We start from the raw sequence: 22,243 nt of genomic DNA on the forward strand, positions 1-22,243 counted from the left end.
TTAATTCATCCTTCTTTGGTTCACTATGCCAGCCCACTTAGCCAACAGCCATATGCAAATCAGTCTTGACCCTGTTCCTCATGGGAGCAGACGAGCCTGAACTTGCAGACCAGGTCCTCCCTGGACTGAAAACAAGCATCCTGGGACCGATTTTGGGGTATTACCCCTCATCAGCAAGGCTAGCTGGACTCCAGTGGCACAATGAGTGAGGCACTCACATCTTGGTATACCCTTGGCCACTTAGGGCAAACCTGGTCCGGCTGTTCGGGCTGGACTGTTCCCATGGGGAACAGTGTCAAGACTGATTTGCATATGGGTGTGTTTAAACTGGAAAGGCATGGGGAGCAAAAAAACAATGAATTTAGGCACAGATCTCTGCATTGTTCAACATTCTGTCCATCACATGTTCTTTTTGCATTTGTCACCCCGAGTGAGACCAGTATGTCCAGATGTGCGTCCTGTGCTCTCCATGCCACTGGAGTCAAGCTAGTCTGGCTGATGAGTCCAGGGAGAGCCTAGTCTGGCAGTTCGAGCTTGACTATTCCCATGGGGAACAGGGTCAAGACTGATTTGCATATGGCTGGGTTTACACTGGAATGGCATGGGGAGCAACAAATGATGGATTTAGGCCCAGATCTTTGTACTGGGTGAATGTTTGACATTGTTCAACATTCTGTCCATCATATGTTCTTTTTGCTTTCAGTTGTCTGGGCATGATCAGCCAGCTTCTTCTGATCACCCACTGAATCAGTTTTATTTTCCAACATCTTGCATGTGGCAATGTTGACAGCTAGAATGTAGTCCTGTTTGAAAGGAGAAGAACCTTTCTTCCTATTCCATGACTGAAATTCTGTTAATTAAGCTGTATGTCTAGTTCTTGGTTTTGTCCCTTTGTGATTCATGGTGTGGCCACTGTGCATTGGGACTGTGACACTCAGAGAGGAGCCCTTTAGAGTTCCAAAATTCAGCTACATCCCCGGTTAAATACACATACACTTGATCACACTTGCTTCCCGTTGTAATCGCTCATGCTAGACACAGTCAGGCAATGCAGCTGTATTCCCACCCATGTTGTGTGTTGGTGGCAGTGGATGAATGCCTGGATAAATGACAAAGGGCACAGCAACGCAAATTACTCCTGCCATTCAGGGGATTTTAGTGCCACTGTTCATCACAGACATGGGTCCTGGGCTCACTGTGCCACTTGATTCAAGCTAGCCTGGCTGATGAGGGGTGATGCCCCGAAACGGATCCCAGGACGCTTGTTTCCGGTCCAGGGAGGATCTGGCTTGGCAGTTCGGCTGAACTGTTCCCAGGAGGCACAGGGAGAAGACTGATTTGCATATGGCTGGGTCTAAACTGGGTGACATGGTGAGCAAAAGAACAATGGATTTAACCCAAATCTCTTGACTGGGGTGAAAGTTTGATTTGCTTTGCATTCCGTCTATCATCAGTGTGTCTTTTGCTTTCTCACCTTTAGTGCCCCAGGTATCCCTAAACGTTGGTCCCGGTCTCACTGTGCCACTGGATTCAAGATAGCCTGACTGATGAGGGGTGATGCCCCGAAACCTGTCCCAGGATGCTTGTTTCCGGTCCAGGGAGGACCTGTCCTGGCAGATCGAGCTGGACTGTTCCCATGAGGCACAGGGCCAAGACTGATTTGCATATGCTGGGTCTAAACTGGGGTGGCATGGTGAGAAAAAGAACAATGGTTTTAACCCAGATCTCTTGACTGGGGAGAATTTTTGATTTGCTCTGCATTCTGTCCATCATCTGTGTGTCTTTTACATTGCATCACAAGGCAGGCAGAGATACTGACGCACCTCAATCTTTATGCCTACTCTTCCAGCCCTGACTCCCCTACATTGATGTTTCATTGTTCTCGGAGTGGGGGAGGGATCAAATAGTGCACACTGCAAAGGTCTTTTTAGTTGCCTTCTTGGGTGCCCGAGGAAATTGTGTCAGGTCCCAGTAGCCATAAACCCACCCTGCAGAGAATAGTGTCCATGAAAGGTGACAGGTATTCCTTAAAAGGGTCACAGGCCTGGTCGCCCCCACGCTCCTGTGCTGCTCCTGCCTTGCCAGCCTTGCCAGCCGCTTCCTGTGTTTGCCTGCTGCTGCCGCTTCTGGTTTCTTCGTGGTCGGGCGACCGAGCCACCGCTTAGCCGCCCGCCCGCACCAGCTTCTTCCCGCCGTTGCCTCCCTGCGGCCCCACCCCCCGCCAGCCCATTCGCCGCCCCGCTCCCGCCAAGCAGCTGCTCCGCCCACCCGGCTCCCTACTTAAGGGGACCGTGCCACCTCATCGGGAGCGACTGCAGTGCCTGTACTCAGGCCTGGTCGCCCCCACGCTCCTGTGCTGCTCCTGCCTTGCCAGCCGCTTCCTGTGTTTGCCTGCTGCTGCCGCTTCCGGTTTCTTCGTGGTCGGGCGACACAGCCGCCGCTGAGCCGCCTGCCCGCACCAGCTTCTTCCGCCGCTGCCTCCCTGTGGGCCGCCCCCCGCCAGCCCATTCGCCGCCCCGCTCCCGCCAACCAGCTGCTCCGCCAACCCGGCTCCCTACTTAAGGGGACCGTGCCACCTCATCGGGAGCGACTGCAGTGCCTGTGCTCAGGCCTGGTCGCCCCCACGCTCCTGTGCTGCTCCTGTCTTGCCAGCCTTGCCAGCCGCTTCCTGTGTTTGCCTGCTGCTGCCGCTTCCGGTTTCTTCGTGGTCGGGCGACCCAGCCGCCGCTGAGCCGCCCGCCCGCACCAGCTTCTTCCCGCCGCTGCCTTCCTGCGGCCCCGCCCCCCGCCAGCCCATTCGCCGCCCGCTCCCGCCAACCAGCTGCTCCGCCCACCCGGCTCCCTACTTAAGGGGACCGTGCCACCTCATCGGGAGCGACTGCAGTGCCTGTGCTCAGGCCTGGTCGCCCCCACGCTCCTGTGCTGCTCCTGCCTTGCCAGCCGCTTCCTGTGTTTGCCTGCTGCTGCCGCTTCCAGTTTCTTCGTGGTCGGGCGACCCAGCCGCCGCTGAGCCGCCCGCCCGCACCAGCTTCTTCCCGCCGCTGCCTCCCTGTGGCCCCGCCCCCCGCCAGCCCATTCGCCGCCCCGCTCCCGCCAACCAGCTGCTCCGCCCACCCGGCTCCCTACTTATGCTGCCCTCACGCACGCGCAGCGTTGTCGAGCAGCGGGCTCGCCGATTGTGCGCCGAAGGCACGCCAAAGGCAAGCCCGTCTGCGCACCTCCGCGCCTGGACCGCGCCCAGCGCCAGGACCCCTGGCCCCCACCGCCGATGCAAGACCACACGACGGACCTACGACACCGCCACTCTCAACGCACTCAATGCCGTCCAGAACCCTGCCTGCTACCGAGCCACCCTGAGACGCACCCACGGACCCTTCACCTGCAGAGCCTGCCAATTCACCTGCTACCGGACCTGCACCATCCCCACTGAGTCCAACACCAACAGCAACCACCTGAAATGCATCCTGCTCAACACCCGCTCCATCCACAGGCACGCCGTGGAACTCTGGGACCTGCTCGACGCGACAGCACCGAACGTCGCCTTCCTCACCGAAACCTGGATGAACGCCTCCTCAGCGCCCGACATCGCCATAGCCATCTCGGACGGCTACAAGATCACCCGGAGGGACCGCGTCAACCAGACGGGAGGAGTCGTCGCCATCGTACACAAGAACACCATCCTCATCTCGACTAACTCCGACGAAACCTTCACCGCCGCTGAACACCTGCACTTCCAGATACACACTGACCCCAAGACCACCCTCAGAGGCACCCTCATCGACAGACCACCGGGACCATGCACACAATTCAGCGAAGACATCGCAGACTTCATCAGCGCGCACGCCCTTCCCTTCGCCGACTACATCCTCCTAGGGGACCTCAACTTTCACCTGGAGAACAACAACGACCGCAACACCACCGCCCTGCTGGACAACCTCGCCAACCTCGGACTCAAGCAACTGGTGAAAACCCCCACCCACTACGCCGGCCACACGCTTGACCCCGTCTTCTCATCCAGCAAGCACATCTCCTTCAGCCACGCCACCGAACTCCACTGGACCGACCACAGCTGCGTCCACTTCAGCTTCAGAAGAACTACGACCCACCACCACCCGCAACAGGTCCCCCGCCGAAGCTGGAGCAAGATCACCTCCGAGCAGCTCACCGCCTCCCTCAGCCAGAACACTCCGACCAGCACAACGGACCCCCAACGAAGCAGCCAGCAACCTCACTAAGTGGCTGACCGCCTGCGCCGATGACCTCGCACCACTAAAGAACCCTCCCAGCAGACCCGGCAGCAAGAAAACCCCCTGCTTCACCGACGAACTCGAGGAATCCAAGAAGAACTGCCGCACCCATGAGAAAGCCTGGCGGCTCGACCACACCACAGACAACAGGACCGCCCTCAAGCACGCCATCCGCAAACACCATCAGCTGATCCGCGCCACCAAGAAGACGGCACTCAAAGAACAACTGGACAACAACACCCACGACAGCAAGGGACTCTTCAGCATCGTCAAAGAGTCCTCCAACCCCAGCGCCGGAAACAACAACATCACTCCCTCGCAAGACCTCTGCAACTCACTCGCCTCGTTCTTCCACCGCAAGATCGCCGACATACACAACATCTTCGAAGCACAGACCACGCACCCTACCACCGAACCAGTGCCCGCCACCACCACCCTCTGGAACTGGACCCCGATCAGCACCGAAGACACCACCCGCACGATGAACTCTATCCACTCCGGATCACCAACCGACCCGTGCCCACACCACGTCTTCAACAAAGCCGACGCCACCATCGCACCCCATCTCAGAGACACCATCAACCCCTCTTTCCACACCGCCACCTTCCCGGAGAGCTGGAAGCACGCCGAGCTGACCACCCTCCTGAAGAAACCAACAGCGGTCCCCACCGACCTCAAGAACTACCGTCCCATCTCACTCCTTCCTTTTCCGGCCAAAGTCATTGAGAAGACCGTCAACAAACAGCTCGCCGCCTTCCTCGAGACGAACGGATCCCTCGACCCCTCGCAGTCCGGGTTTCAGGCCAACCACAGCACCAAGACATCCCTCATCGCCGCCACCGACGACATCAGAACCCTTATCGACAACGGGGAAACAGCGGCCCTCATCCTCCTGGACCTCTCTGCAGCATTCGACACCGTCTGCCACCGCACCCTAGTGAAGCGCCTCAGCAACGTCGGAATCCGAGAGAAAGCGCTGGAGTGGATCATCTCGTTCCTCACCGGAAGAACCCAGAGAGTCCGCCTCCCTCCATTCAGATCCGAGGCCACCGAAGTCATCTGCGGTATACCACAAGGATCTTCACTCAGCCCAACCCTCTTCAACGTCTACATGAGCCCCCTCGCTGCCATCGCATGCCAGCACAACCTCAACATCATCTCCTACGCTGACGACACCCAGCTCATCCTCTCCCTCACCAACGACCCCACCCCCGCCAGAGCCAACCTACACGAAGGGATGAAAGACGTCGCCGACTGGATGAGAAACAGCCGCCTTAAACTGAACTCAGACAAGACGGAAGTCCTCATCCTGGGATCATCACCCTCCGCCTGGGACGACTCCTGGTGGCCCCCGGCCCTGGGCACCGCTCCCAAACCAACGGACCACGCACGAAACCTGGGCTTCATCCTGGACTCCTCCCTGTCAATGACCAGACAAGTCAACGCCGTCTCATCCTCGTGCTTCAACACCCTGCGCATGTTCCGCAAGATCTTCAGATGGATCCCCACGGAAACCAGGAAGACCGTCACCCAGGCACTCGTCACCAGCCGACTAGACTACGGGAACACCCTCTACGCCGGAACCACAGCCAAACTTCAAAAAAGACTCCAATGCATCCAGAACGCCTCCGCACGACTTATCCTCGACATCCCCGACACAGCCACATCACCGGACACCTGAGAGACCTGCACTGGCTCCCCGTCAGCAAGAGAATCACGTTCAGACTTCTCACCCACGCACACAAGGCTCTCCACAACCTGGGCCCCAAGTACCTCAACGACCATATGACCTTCTACACGCCCACCCGCCAGCTACGATAGACCAGCAACGCACTCGCCCCCGTACCACTCATCCGCAGAGCCACCGGAAGGTCCTTCTCCTACCTGGCAGCCAAGACTTGGAACTCCCTCCCCACCCACCTTCGGCGTACCCAAGACCATCTCTCCTTTAGGAAGCAGCTCAAGACCTGGCTGTTCGAGCAGTAACCTACCCCTCCCCCAGCGCCTTGAGACCCTCCCGGGTGAGTAGCGCGCTATACAAATGCCGTGATTGATTGATTGATTGACAGGTAGTAGCGAAAGTAATAAAGAGGCAAAAAAATTCTAGGCCATCAAGCGTGAGGCTCTTGATTAAAGAAGAAAATTCCAATTGAATAATAACATAGGCACCAGATATCTCCTAACATCAGGATTCGAGAATAGAAGCCAGCAAACTCCAACCAAGGACTCCAGAAAAAATGTTAAAAAACTAAGAGCAAAACTCTGATACGGAAATGGGAGCAAGTTGCAATGAACATGACAAAAATAGAGAACAAATATATGGCAATACATCTGGCATGTGAAAATTGCCTTGTATATTTGATGCTACAAGAAGTCTGAACCACTGGCAACTGCTCAGGCTGCATGCCAACTCATTGTTCTTTTGCCACATTAGGCCACACTATGCTATTGTGTAGCATAATGCTACTGATTGACCATATGACCAGTTCAATCATTTATGATTCCCTTGTATAATATATAGGCTTCAGATCATTTGGGCATCAGAGCTTTTGGCTTCATCCATTAAGCAAAGGACTCCCTTCCGAATTTTAAGATCCTAGCTAGCTCAGTGAGAATCTATTTTGCTGGAACTGCTCCCATCATCAAATAAATGGCCTCCATGGTTAAAATGGCAATTTGGCTGACAGGAATTCCATGGTGGTCAATAGTTCATTTTTTATATTTCACAAGCGAATCACCGAAAGGAGGGAGGGTTGTTTCTAAAATGAATTAAGCAATGGCCAGTCAGACAGGGTGTTCCCTTCAAGGGTATGAGGTCAAATTAGAAATGTCCATGCCCTAGTCTACCAGGCCTCCTATGGTACGCATTGGCAGGTACAAAATCTTAATCTGTAGGCCCACTTTAAAACACTAAATAAGCTGGGTCTTCTGAGATTACAATCCAGCAGCCCTGCAATTGATGAGATACCATATGATTTCTACAACGGCGCTAGCGGTATCTTCACTGGGCAAGCTTTTCAGTCAGAAACTACATTGTTACCACATCGCTAAAAGAGAACTAATAACATTTTGGCAGATAAGAACTGACCAATGCCCTGCAACTGAAAACCGGTAATTACTCCTATGATCCTTTCCCAGTTAGTACCTCTTTTCCTGGTGACAACTCTGTTTCTATGCTAAGAAGCTCTTTCAATTTCCCCAGTTTCAAAAGATTTTCTCATGTTTGAATTTACTAATACTATTTCCTTTGCTCTATTGCCTAAAGGTGTTGAAGATTTAACACCTCTTAATTTTGCTACCGCTACTTTCGTGACTGTTGAGCACCAAGCTCCTCTCACCAAAGCACATTTCTTATCCAAACCCTATCAAACCTTGCACTCCTTTAAATTAAGCCTTGTGAAGCGTCTCAAGCAATGCGTTGAGAGCCTTTGGTAAAAATTAATGGACTTTATTCACAAAAAGACCTCTTCACAACTCATCACTTTACCCAGGATAAATATACAGCTCTCAATGCATGACTTAACACATCTCAAAGCAACTCAAGGGACATTCTTCAAATGGTTAAGTAATGTACCAACCTTCTGCTAACTCAAACTGTTCCTTAATCTTTAGAAATGGTCGCTAAAGGCAAAGCCCTGCCAATGAGCTTCACAATCATTTCCTCTTTTCTCAGTCTGTTGACTGATTTTACCTCCCCTGAGTAAAGTTGACCCCATGGCCATTTTGAATATAATAAACTCCACTGCCGTTCTGATAATATTAGAGATTTTATATATTTTATTTTTATTTTTAAAGTTTTATATATCCCAAACCAGACCCGTGAGGGTATTACAGAGCCTTACAGGATTGACGGGTGGTTCAAAAAAGACTTAGGAGGGGAGGATACCATTGGGATACAAAGGGGTAGATACATAGTACTGGAAAAACAAGCAGTCTCAAATCCCGGATACATTGGGATAAAAACAGATAGATTCATTATACAAGAAAATAAGCAGTCTCAACTCCTGGGTGGGATGCCCAGAAGGGCCGGGAAGGTATCACCTTGAAAAACCATGGATAATGCTGTAATGGTGGGTGGAACACGGTCCTTGAGGTGATTGTAATGCGATTGTTAGGTGAGGAATTTGCCCATTAGGAAAATGTTGGTCTCCTTTTTGAAGCATGCCAAAGACGACAGTCTTCTAATGCTGGGTGAGAGAGAGTTCCATATTCTTGGAGCTGCCCCAGAGAAGGCCCGATTGTAAGAACATGAAAATGCCCCAACCACGTTTGCCTTCAAGCGATCAGCCAATTTGCGCGATCGCTGAGTCCATTCACGGCTAAAATTAGAAGCACGAGAGGCCAATGTGCCACAGGGTCATTTCCCATGTGGGAATTGCTCGGTGTGTGAGCTTACAGCAACAGCCAAAAGCGTCACTATTGCAGGTAATAGGACTTGGTTTCTGAACAAGTTCAGTAACTGCAATACCACCAACATTTTTTATAGACTGACCTGCCCGTGTCACCTAAACTATATAGGTCTCGCAACACGCAAAGTCAAAATAAGAATACAGGAACACCTGAGCACCTTGCGCATGGGGAAACTCACAACAAAACTGGTACAGCACTTCCAGGAGTTCAAACACAGACCAATAGAAATCCGCTGGGTAGTGCTTGAAAGGGTGGTGGGTGACCACCACAATGTAGAAACCAAGGGAAGCCCGGTGGATCTATCAAGAGGGAGTTGACCAATGTGGGCTGAATGACCTCATTGAATGGGGCAAAGTCACCGCCTAAATTAACACACTCTAGTTGCAAGTAGCTCATACATAATGCCGTGGCTCCAGGCATAGCAATATTCTTAGTAGGGACAGAGTGCCCTCCTTAACCCAAAGTGAATTACAACAGGAGGGTTAGAGGGTTCTGGAGCCCTAGATGCAGCACCTTGCCAGGATGTTTGTAACAAATGTTGCCCGACATATGAACATGAAATAATTTCAAATGCCACCCTTGTCTCACTAATGCTCAGTAAACAGGCCCCTCAATTCAGGGGGTAGTAGGCACCATGTTATCACTCTGTTCTCTGGGGGATTTAATAAAGTTTTAGTAATACAAATAGGCAGCAGCTTGCCCACCGATGACTTTTTAACGGTATTAACAACGTCTGGGTGTCTATAACGGCAAAGCCCCATTTTAGCACTTTGTTAACAAGTTAATATCTTTCTATATCCCCATATGATGGTTGAAAAGGGCATGTGAGTGTGCACACCATTATTCAGAACGCGGAGGGTAATTGTCGATCTAAACATACCAACAATATTGGCACTATTATTCAGCCTTTTTGCTCCAGGTTTGCGGTGCAGTATACGAGGCATCACTTAATTAACATAACTGACATGGTATTGGATACATCTCAACATGGCGCCTTGATACTTACAGAAAGATCGTAAAGAGCGAGGGCAGCACGTGACCAGCATCATGACGCAGCAAGTAGGCACTCGTGCAAGCGTCCACTGCAGGCCGATCTCGGCAGTTTCTGAGTCAATACGGAACGCTGGCAGAATCACGGTAGGCATGGGAAAGTTATTTTGGAGTTCGACTTCAGACTAGACCAGTGAGCTAAGCAGCCTAACAGTAACGATACAGTGGGGGGAAGTTCACTATGAGTGGGGCCGCCGAATAACGAGCTTTCTGAAATATGGGGGGGCCAGCTACCGCTCAAACTCCACATATCCAGCATTGAAAAGAGTATTAGGAGCAGAAATATGAGATAGCACCATTTTAAATTAGAGAATATAGCAGAATCAGGTCTCCTATGCGTAATGTATGTCAAAATAGGAACTGGAGCATAATGTGACCTGACTGAGTGATTCACATAATACAATATATATGGTTGTGTACCGCTGTGATTCATTTCTATGCACTATTTTTTTACAGACTGACGGTGGCAGTTGATGTGATAACCAGTGAGACAGTGACTTAGCACAGACTCACAGACGGGTACAGGTATGCCCGCAATGGGCTTTATCTCAGTAAATACTTATGACACCCTGAGGTTTTTATTTAAGGTTTTTAATCAATGAGTGAGATTCAGTGAAGATGTGCCAGCTGAAGATGTTGCATTGCGCTTCACTTTTGTTTCTTTAGGAACACTAAGATAAAAACAAAATTGGTGCAGGGTGGAGTGACAGAACCCACGCCCTGATGAAGTTGCCATGAGTTTTTCCTTGGGCAATGAAATATGTTGGCTTTTAATAGGACAGACACACAGCACTGAATAAAAGTCCTATAGCCAGTGTGATCTAGACCGGTTTTAACTTCGTGGGGTTGAATCCTGCGGTACATCAGATTCTCTACAGATGTACTGGCAGTATTCGACATCATAGCACCAGTGTTCACCCCTTGTTTCCTTTTATGTTCAGGTTGGTGGTTGCTGATGATGAGGACCTGAGGTAGTAGGCGAGTACCTTCTTATTTACCCCAATGGTGTTACTTCCGTGAGGCACCACCATCCGCTCCACACATTTTTCCTTTATGTATCTCCGTGTCACTCTTTAGAAGCACTTTTTTCACATTAGGGGACGGAGAGTGTGGGGATCACATTGGTTGGAAGCAACGCAACAATTCGTACAGTATCCTGTGTTTTAAAAGTGATGACCCAGATCTGGTAAACACAGACGGTATAATTTTAACCGCTGTGCCCTTAGATATTTCAGAATCGAGGTGTATCTGAGGATGAGAATCACTGTGCGAACAGGTCCTTTGTTGTGTATAAGATGGGAAACATCCTTAACAACGATGATTTTATAACGACTTACCTGAACAACGAAGCCGGAACCACGACTTTCAAAAACCACGACTTTCCTTAAGCACGACTTCCCTAAACCACAAGTCTCTCCATTACCCTCCGCTCCTGTATAACATCGCTCCTCAGAATTAAGGGAACATTTGGGGGATGTGGGGGGTCTCCCCCCCAAAAAAAGGATAAATAAAAAAAGAGCTAATGGTATGCGTTGTCAAAGATACTAACATAGTATATTTAGATCCGTTTTTTTTTATGAGTGGTTCCCGCAAGAAGTATTGTAATTACAATAGTGCCATCTAATGGCCAAACACGAGATGTTTCATTTCGTGGTTTAGGAAGTCGTGCTAAAAAAGGTAGTGGTTAAGAATTTTTTTGTGGTTAGGCTTTCGTAGTTAAGGAAGTTGTGGTTTAGGCAGTAGTTGTTTAGACATACAGCTGTATAAGATTATGAGTGTGGGATGACCTGTTCACTACCCCTATAGCTCCTTTTTGTATAAGGTGAGGAATTTGCCCATTAGAAAATGTTGGTCCCTTTTTGAAGCATGCCAAAGACGACAGTCTTCTAATGGTTGGTGGGAGAGAGTTCCATATTCTTGGAGCTGCCCCAGAGAAGGCCCTATCGTAGTTTTTTTTTCAGGAAGTGAGCTGGTTGGAGCAAAAGGTCTCTGGCAGACCAAGAGTTTCTGGCAACTCCGGATATCACAAGTTTATGGGTGAGGAATGCATGGGAATCGGAGTATAGAGCCTTGTGAGTAATGCGGGCAATATTAAGTTGGATTTGGGCCTCGAGAGGAAACCAGTTCAAAGCTTTACGGTGGGGAGAGATGTGGTTGAATTTCTTTGAACCGGTTAGGAGTCTGGTGGCGCCGTTAAGGCAGGCTTTCAGTGGGGCCAGAGAGTTCTTTGGCAGACTTGCGAGAGTAGAGCATCCGTATTCTAGTCTGGAGATGACTAGTGCTTGGATTGCCATTTTTAGGTTGGGAATGTCGAGGAAGGGTTTCAGGTTTCTTAGGTAACTCAGGTGATATCTGGCAGTTTTGGCCATCGAGTTGATATGGCCACACATTTTCAAGCTGCCATCTAGAGTTATTCCAAGGGATTTAGCAGAGTCCACAGTGGTAGGAGGGCAGTTTAGCGCTGTAATAGCCTTGATCCATCCCTGGATGTCTGGATTGGTTTTGGGTGGGGAGATAAGAAGAATCTCATTTTTGTTGCGTTAAGTTTGAGCTGGTTAGAGGTGAGCCAGTGAACAGTCAGCTTCAAGGCCTCATTCAGGGAGAGAATGTCCTTAGCAGAAGAGATTTTAATGTTGATCTGTGTGTGTTCAGCATATATGTGGCAAGAGATATTGGCAGGGCGTAGCACCTCTGTGAGCGGTTCAAGGTAAAGATTGAAGAGGGTAGGGGACAGGGCTGAGCCTTGGGGGACTCCCATCATGATCGGAGACGGAGCGGATAGGTTGCCGATGATTAGGACTCTCTGTGAGCAATTCTGGAGGAAGGACCTAGACCATTCAAGAACGGTGCCATCCAAACCCATTCTGAGTTTGAGGTGTTTATGGAGTGTTTTGTGGTTAACCGTATCGAAAGCAGAGGATAGGTCTAGGAGGATAAGTAGACAGGTTGTGCCTTGGTCCAGGGCTTGGAGGGCATCATCCATGATGTGGAGGAGGGTGGTTTCCGTGCTGTGACCAGGTCTGAACCCGCATTGGAAGTCGTCTAGTAAGTGGAAGTTGGTGATGTGTAGGCTCAACTGCTGTTGCACATATTTCTCCAGAACTTTGGCTAGGAGTGGGATGTTGGATATAGGTCGATAGTTGTAGGGGAGGTAGGATCAAGCGTAGGTTTTTTTAAGATGGGGCGACTATTTAGGTGGGTCATTTAGATTTTGGTCATGTGAAGGTTGGCAGGTGTCCCATTGAGAGGTGGTGCAATAACAGGGTTCAGATGATAGACTCTCCTCTGGTGTTGCCTTTAGAAATCCTTGACCTGTTGGATTCTCAGCCAATCAGTTGCCAGGTCATAGTGACCTTCATCCTGCCCTATTTAGGGATAGGTAATGAAAATTAGATTTTCCCATCTAGGACTGCCATGCTTCACAAGGAGCTGTGTTGCTTTTTACAAGTTATTGTTGTTTCCAAAAGAAGCACAGACAATGCATCGTAAACCGTGCTTGTTCTGAGCTGGTTTTCAAAACCTACAGTTCCTAGTGGAACTACGTCTTAAGTTCATTGTGAGAAGAATTCACTCCTATTTTCAACAGATTAACTGTGTCTTTAAGGTTGAATGGTCTACAATTCGATGGTCTACAATTCGATTTGTGAACTGCTTTATCATCACAAACTCCAACCTCTCTACTACCTCCATATGATTGTCAGTTATGCACGTTTCTGTCAACCATTTACCAGATGGCACAACAATCTTGCACTTTCTTAGAATGCTCTGTAACAATCAGGGAAATGGGATAGTACTCAATTGCCTAAATACCACTAAGCTTTGCAATTCTTGCAGATATTTTCTTGAGGTCTTGCCTCTCGTTCAACGGTGATTAAACTGAGTAAGAGAGCCTAGTTCACTAAAACATAGTCTGTGGACTCAGCAACCTGGGACCTCTCTAAAAGGGACACCGGGCAACTCTCTAAACTCTGATCTGGGAAGAGGCTAAGGGCCAGATGAATGAAAGGGTTTTGCCCATTCTGTGTTTATGGGGAAATGTGTTGATACATATGGCCCTTAATTCACAAACTCTAAAGCAGGGTTAAGGGCATCAAATCCATTTGTTCTCTCTTCTGTCCCTCACTCTGAAACCTTGCAATGTGACTGCCTCACATTCCATTTTTCCTTAGCACTAGCTTCAACATTCCATTGACTTCACAGGGAACTTCAGCAGACAAACAAAAGAACGTATAAACCTAATTACGCAGATCAATAGTAAAACTGGAGTGAAATGAACATCCATTAACAAAAATTTGACAAAAGTTGCTTTGAGTCGTCTTCAGGCTAAATGACACTGGTAGCATATGCAGTGCATAAACATCACTCCTCCTAAACAACAACTCCAAAGCAAGAAATTGAACTCTCCTCTTAGGCATTACCATTTGACCACATTTATTTGACCACTAAGTACCTCTTCCCCATAGCTGATTGTGCTTTTTTCTGCTGTGCAATTTGTTTTTATTTAATTTCTATAGTTAAATGTATAGTGGCCCTTTGACATTCAACTACGTGTTTTATTCTACCAATTATATAAATAAATCAAATAAACATATTCCAATAAATTGAAACGTGCAATGTTTTAGGAAACACAAGAAATAATTTCCTTTCAGCAAGAAACTTTGAGAAGTTCATTTTTAAGATGAGGAACGGATACGCAACTCCTAACACTCAACCCTGCAATCGCTGCATAATCTCATGCATTGGCATGTTTTAAAACAGTATTTTTAAATTTGCATCCGCCGCCATAATCTGCATCTTTCTAAAATGCATACATTGTTTACTTTTGTCCAGTAACAAAATTGCTTAGTGTTGAACCAGTCACATTGTTACGAACAAACATCTTTTATTAAAACATGTTTAACAGATCTTACAATATTAATGAGAAAAGTGCATTATATTATTATTTGGCAGGCTAGATTTAAAAAATGCATGGAATCAGTTACTGCTGTCAGAGTCCTGATGTAAATGAGCCATTATCTGATAATGGAATTAGAACTCTCTGTGCTGTGCCATGGCATCACTTTCCTCTTAAAGAGCTCCAACCACACTCAGGCAGACTTTAAATGAGATACCATTGATCATCAGGAAACTTGTATTCCTCCTCACAGATCTTCACATCACACCACGCCTTGAAGGGCCCAGACATGACATTTTTTCATTTCTTGAGCATCTATATTTGCTATGTTTTATTGGATGTGCATATTTTGAAATGTGGCAGGTGGAATTGACTTAATCCTGCATATCAGTCTTGAAGCACAACTGTCGGTAGTTAACAGTACAGGCATGATGAACCACCCCATTTGTGGTTGTATCATAAGTTAATGTGCCCAAGGTGTAAGATTTATGACTGCCTGGCCTTCGTAAAAGGTGATCTGGAAGTAGATAATCAATTTACTACCACATAATTGTACCACACAACAGTGCAATATTATGTGGGAGTAAATCTCATGTGGGGAGGTATTGGATGGGTTAAGGCCTGTTCTGCCTTGAATGTTTGTTATTTGTTGAAGAAGAATGGGCACACCAGATGTTTCGGGTAGGGTTACAGAAAACTGGGTTTCTCCATTGGGAAAAGAATGTGTGTAGAGTGCCACTATGTGAATATGCTAATACAAAAAAGAAATGTCACATGACTTTTCAAGGCTTACACCTGGAAGCATGCAACTGGCATGAATAAGCCCCAGTTGAGTTAGGAACAAAGTACTTACATATCAGGACATGTAGAAGCTATCGTTGAGACAGAGGTATGGAAATTGCACATGGTGGCAACTTTAACACATTGATTTATGCTGGGCTTGGCACTCTGCAGGGTCACCCCCAAACTTTTGCTTTAACCCTCTTTTTATTTCTGAGTTAATTTCCATTGACCTTAGGACTCCGTGGATGTCGTTACTGCTAACCAATGCTAAAGTGCTTCTGCTCACTCCCTAAAAGAAGGTAATATTCACTTACACCTGATTGGTATACGGAATTTACTTAGAAGTCACTAGTTAATCTGGTAAACCATATCCCCCTGGCTCTTAAATTAAATGCTATTAGTGGGCCTGCACACTTATTGTGCCTCCCACATATGTAGCTCCTTGAAACATGTCCCAGGTCTGCCATTGCAGCCTGAATGCCCTTTTGACCTCCCAATTAAACTGCTTGCCAAGCCTTAAACTCCCCTTTTATGACAGATACATAGGTCCTAGATATCCCATAGGGCAGGGTGCATTGTAATTAGAAGTTGTGACATGTACTTTGGGGGTTTGCATGTCCTGGTAGTGAAAAACTCACAAATTTGTATTTCACTACTGTGAGGCATATCTTTTGCATAGGTTAACATTGAGTAGCCTTATTACATTTAATACTTGCTACCTTTTGATTGGAGTAGTTAAGGATTTCATGTTTGGTGTCTGTGAAAAAATTGCAATTTAAAACCCTCTTTATTGGTAAAGTCGGATTTTAAGTTACAATTTTGAAAATGCCACTTTTAGAAAGCTGGCATTTTCCTGCCCTGATTATTTGGTGCCTGCAGCCTGGTTCGGGGTCACATGACTGGATGTAGTTGTCAGTTAGACTTTGGTTATTCCTCCCAGACAGCCACACAATAGAGGGATGAAGTGGGCTTCGATGGGCAATCACTCGCAGGATGGGCAGCGGGTGGAGCTAGGCTCAGCCCCACTTGCAACTAAATAGGCTGCCTGCCTTCTCACAAACGACTTGTCACCACTACATTGTTCACACATCCAGCTTTGAGCCAGGGCAGTGGAGGTAGGAATCTTCAAGCACTTCAAAGGGAATTCTCCAGAAACTTCTCCAACTACAAAGAAGGCATCAGGTTTAAAAATAGGACCCTCAAACACTCTCTTCAGTTCACTTTTATGCACGTCAGCAGGATTCTCAAATGACTGCCTGCAGCTGTGGCCTGCCGTATATTTCAGTAGACTGCTTTGCTGTACCTGGAAGGACTGCTTTGCTGCCTAGAGCCTTCCTTCAACCATCAGAGGCCTGTCCTGATGCCTGGACCATATTCCACTGCTTGAACCAACACTACTACAGTGACTCCAAGGACTAGTTGGCTAGCCTCCTGATCAGAGCCTCGGGACAGAAACGTGTCCAATCATCTTGAACTAGCACCTAGACCCAGCCTTGAGTGAGCCCTAACCCTCCAAGTGGGCCCCCTCCAGTCCTGGACCCTTGATGGTGGTATTAAAAATAACCAGATGGCCAAAATACAGAACATGGCATTTAGAACATGTTTGGCTAAAAAACGCTCTGAGAACTGAGAGGAAATTGGGACAAACCTGCTTGCCTATCCGACCAAGGTGCATCGCTGGTCAGCCTGACTTCATGGCATCTCCCGCTACGTTCTTCTCCAAAGCAGCAAATCCTGTTCAGCAGTTCTTCTCCAAAGGGGTATCTGGCCTCGTGGAACTCTTGTCGGCTACAGCCTCTAGCTTCCTCCCACTGGAGATTTCCGACTTCGAAAAAAGAGACTAAGTCAGAATGTTGAAAAATTCACCACAACTTGGTCCAGCAGCTCTCCACCGCGTCCTCCTTGGACACTTCCTGCAGCTTTGCCCTGTTCAACTTCTACCTTCTCAGAACATTTCTCATAAAATTTCTGCTAAGTCTGAAGGTAAGTGCCGACCAGGCCCAATCCAATTCTTATATTCATCGCATGCTCCATCACAGCCGGACATATTTTCCGACTTTGACCCGGTGTCCTCCGAATAGATGTCCGTGGTTGGAGCCTTAGGCGCTAGTTTTGACTAGAAACTATAAAAAAATATTATTTTGGTTCTAATGAGTGGATTTTTATCATTTTGATGTCACATGACTTATTAAAATGTACTCTATTTTTCTAAATTGGTGTTTTTTTAATAGTGTTTTTTTAACTTTATTACTGTTTGTGTGCTACATCAATACTTTGCTCATTACCATTGACTTAAACCTTATTGCTTTTGTGCTGAGCTACCAGAGGGGAAAGCACAACTTAATTTAGTGACTTTTGTGGTTCAGCGTGCCAGAGATTGTGGCTGTTGCTGGAGCACGGTTAACACCCCACTCAACCGATATCACGATTTCTGACACTTAAGATTTTATGTTTTTTTACATTCTAGGTTAATATAACAATTAACATTTGAGAATGTTGGCTCTGGTGATGTGTCAGCTCTTCTGTGTTCCCCATTCAGGCCTTAAAATAGTCAGTTTTGTGGCAGATACATTTGGGGTCAATAAATCATGCAATTATGTCACAAGCACACTCTGACTGGCACAAAATATATGGCATTCAAAATGGCAAGTCAACCCACTTGTCATATAGCAAAAGCGTTCAGAATTAAACTTGAAACAATTCTGACTAACCCTCGTTTCTACTAGTAATCCACAGTGACCACCCTTCTTGTACTGCTCCCAGCTGGCATTATACAGCTCCTGCACTTAGTATCTTCTTGTTCCCCTCCACCCTACTCTTGACTCATAGGTGTGCTCCTCTACTCTCCTTTCCCCACACCCTGGAGTCCATACCTCCCTTTCACTATTAGGATATAGTTACAATCTCAGAGCATTGCTTGTCTCACCTACCGATTGTAAATACCTTTAAATATATATTATTATTTCACAATTGCCCTCCTTAATAATGTACAGCATACACTTTCTGAAATACAATTAGTGTATTGTTTCCAAGGATCCCTGCATGGACACCAGGTCTTGACTTCCGGACCCACTCTTAATGTCCCACGTGAGTGAGCCTGCGCTATAGAAAAAACACAAACAGAATAGCCAAACTCACCAGTCACAAACCAACTAGGGTCAGCTGAATCCAACTATTCATCACCTTCAATGTTTATTCTGAGTCCCGATTAAGGGTGGCGTGTATGGGTCTCACCCTAATCCCAGAAGGCAGAAGTCCTCTTCAACAAAAGCAACCTTCACACTGCTTACTTATTGACGATTCTCAGTGGAGAGTTAAAGGAATGATTGAGAGTGGGATCGTAGGGCATGGAGAAGCTATCTCTTCAGTTCAGTTTACAAATGCACTGAATGCATGCTACACCACCAAGAACCTGCCTTGTCAATAAACACTGAGATTTTTTTTTCTGGCTTGGCTCATGCCTTTAGATAACGGTATAAAAGAAGAACAATAAGGCAATGCACATTTACTGAACAAAATCGGAGTTAACTCTGAAATGAAATCATTGTGTAGTTGCTGCTGGTGCCCACTTCCGGCCCTTCTTCCGGGGCCCTGGTACTTACATTTGATAGATGCACCCTGCCCACCAAATGGTGGTGCTACCTGTATTCCTGGCTGCTGTGCTCAGCACACTTTATCTTTGCCCGTCTGCCTTCGTTATTTTGCCTTCTGTCAGGGTCAAGCTGTGCATGCATCAGGCAAGGTCAGGTACACAGGTGACAGCACTGGCCTCCTATCTGGGTAGAAATCAAGACCATGATGAATGAAGCTTGCTATCTAAGTGGAGCTACTTTCTAGGTTGCTGCGACAGTGCAACGCTCTCATGGTAAGTCCTTAACCCTTTAGGTGCTGTGCACGTTCACCGGCCGACGGCACCACTACCTCGGGAGTGCTGCCGTCGCCCGTTGAACGTTCGAACTGCACCTGCGCAATGCAACGTCCAACACTGGAGCTGGACGTTCCATAGCAGCTATGGTGTTAAAGGCAGGCAGGGCACAAGTCCTAAAAAAAGAAGTGGGGGGGGACTAACCTAGTTAGGCAGTATCCAAGTGACATCAGGGCGCGTGACATCATGGCGTGTTACATCACAGCATGTGACATTACGACGCATGACATCACACATGCCATCACCGGAATTGACATCACAGACAGTGGCATCACAAGCCACGACTTTACAGGAAGTGGTATCACAAGAAGTGACATCATATCTAAAGCCCTCACATATATGATAAGCAGGTCTATCATGTGTACGTTTGAGCGCACTGCTAGGCTAATAGTACAGTGAGCTATGGAAAATATGTGACTTCTACACCTTGCAGTTCCCCAGTTTTATGTGACAAATCCTGTACATTCATTTACAAACATATATAATTTATTGTACATGTAATATGCACGTGTTGATGTAAAGCCCACTGACACCCTGCATTGGGATGAGTAGGGCTATACAAGAAAAAATAGTGGTACTTAAATTATTTAAACGGCTCCTCAGGTGTAGTAAGCTCTATATAAATGCAATTTGCTTTGTGTAAATACTGGGAAAGACCAACACATTTGACATTCTTACAGCTCATGCATATCTCCTAAAATGTACTGAACAAAGTGAAAAGCTGCCTCTCTTAAGTATCTGTGAAGTGATAACAAGGTGTGAGACTTTGTTTCCCCTCTGCTTCATTTGCATCAGGTGTGAGGCTCCTGACTGCTCCTAGCCTAGAGACTAGCACAAAAGGAGGCCTGATGACCCCCCCCAGATTTGGCCTTTGTTATGGGCCAAGCTGCAGCAGAAGTCTTAAATAAGAAAGCCCCTTCCCTGCCTGCAATGTTGTTGAAGATAGACAGCAGACAACGTGCACACGCTGTTGAAAGTGTCCCAGTGTTTTGGAAATTACACCGGACCAGTTCAGCACATTATTCAGTGGGGCCCAAATTTTTGGCAGGGTGGACAGCGTTCACCCTGTGAAAATAGTGGGTGGACGCCATCCACTAACGTGTACCCCCGTGTCGTCGTGTCCTGAAGGCAGGGGTTCTGTGCAAACTGCAGTTAGGCTGAAGTGGATTCTTTTTTTTTCTAGGGGGAAGCAGGCTTCCCTTATCTTTTACTCCCTTTTCTCATTTCGACCCTTCTCCATATTTTGATGGCACACACTGCATTTTTTCCATAGATGTATATGTTGCTATTATGCTGCCATTCTCAAATGTCGGATGGTGCCAGCCAGAAACAGTGCCACATTACTGAAGTGGTATTATATCGTGAAACCTCACATTACGTTTATTTGTTTGAACTGTGTCTTTTTTTATAGCAGGGCAAAACTTTGCATGGAGCATTTTAACTTCCATTTTTAATTCTATGATTCTTGGATATTACCATAAAAGTCAATTTATTGGGGATGTCACTCACTGGAAAAACATCTGCCTTCATTTGGGGTTGCAAGGAAGCTTTCTGTTAATGCACAAATACGAGACTGTGTTACTCCTCACTCTATTTGTGGTATAAACACGAATTCGGCTTTATAACGAAAATCTATATGGATCTCCTTTCAACCAATCATTGCCCTTCGAAACTGGGCCCTACCACACACACGTCTCCCATGCACACCCTTGGTATAAGACACAAGGGTCTAGCTTGGTTCACATCTTTTTTTATCTTTCCACTCCCAGACCATGGTTTCACCCTACTTTCAACCTCCATGTCATCGAATTTCTCAATCTTATCTCCTTTTTTTGGAACAATTGGGGGCTTAATGAGCTCTACGCTATATATTTCTATGTAACTCTTTTAGGTTCTCTTTTTCACTATTGCATTATCGTTCTACTGATTACTGCAGATGGCAAACAATTTACTTGCATCTCGTCTCTAACTGTGACTCCACCAGAGGTAGCTTCCAGCTTTGCTTTCTTAAAACTACAGTTTGGATGAATACATGTTTTTGCAAGCATGACTCCAAAAAAACAAGGATTTTAGTTGTTAGAGCAGCATCTTCGCCATTGACAACACTGGTGCCCTTCTGAGCTTGACTCCACTGCTTCGCCCTTCTTTTATGGTTCAATATCACATCTGTACAGTCCCTTTCATTTATCCTCAGATCTGTGAAGTCTCTGAGATCTGTTTCCATTAACTCAAAATGCTGAAGAAACTCTTGCCATCACCCCCCCCCCCCCCCCCAACCCTGCAGGTTCACAGTGCTCCTGGTTGTTATTGGGTTCCTCCTAGGCCACAGCCATGCATCCTACGTAGGTGTCCCTGGGTACCAGCTGAATAGCTCACAGATCATTCAGAACACTGCTCCGTTCCTTTTCGTGGTTCTCTCCAGGAGATGGTCTATCTCCAACAACATGTACCATCTGCAATGGCCTCCTATCGCCAAAAGATGTAAAATAACGTTGCATCTTTTTCAGAGCAGTAAATAACTTTAAGCGTGACTTTTCTACAGAAATCTTTTGCCATTACCTGCCCTTGCGATATCTCCTTTCTTCCTCTGCCCAATAGCTGGAGCCACAATAGATCACCAAGCTAGTGTGCCGAGGGGGCGCTCTTTCTCCTTCTTGGGAGATAAGCATTGCAACCAATTGCACCTCGACATTAAAAGACTTGTTGACTTTACACAAGCTTCTGAAATCCCGCTCACATCACACCTGCTTGATTATAACGAACTGGTTTCATTGTGTAGCACGTTATGTGTCGATCATGTGTGCTGGTGATTCACAAGTGTGTGTTAACTTTGGGTTTCCTTCATTTACTTCTTTTACAGTTATAGCACTGTGCATTTTACATCTATATGTTGGAAATCAGGATGCGTGCACAAATATTAGCATCTTATAGTTT

General features: G+C 47.1%; 1 protein-coding gene across 1 annotated transcript in view; it reads right to left on the bottom strand.

Annotated features, from left to right (window-relative positions):
- Positions 1 to 22,243, bottom strand: part of USH2A (usherin) — a 2,319,650-nt gene that overhangs the window by 1,212,903 nt on the left and 1,084,504 nt on the right. The window lies entirely within an intron of this gene.

This window comes from Lissotriton vulgaris, chromosome 6 (genome assembly GCF_964263255.1).
Source record: "Lissotriton vulgaris chromosome 6, aLisVul1.2, whole genome shotgun sequence".
Taxonomy (NCBI): Eukaryota; Metazoa; Chordata; class Amphibia; order Caudata; family Salamandridae; genus Lissotriton; species Lissotriton vulgaris.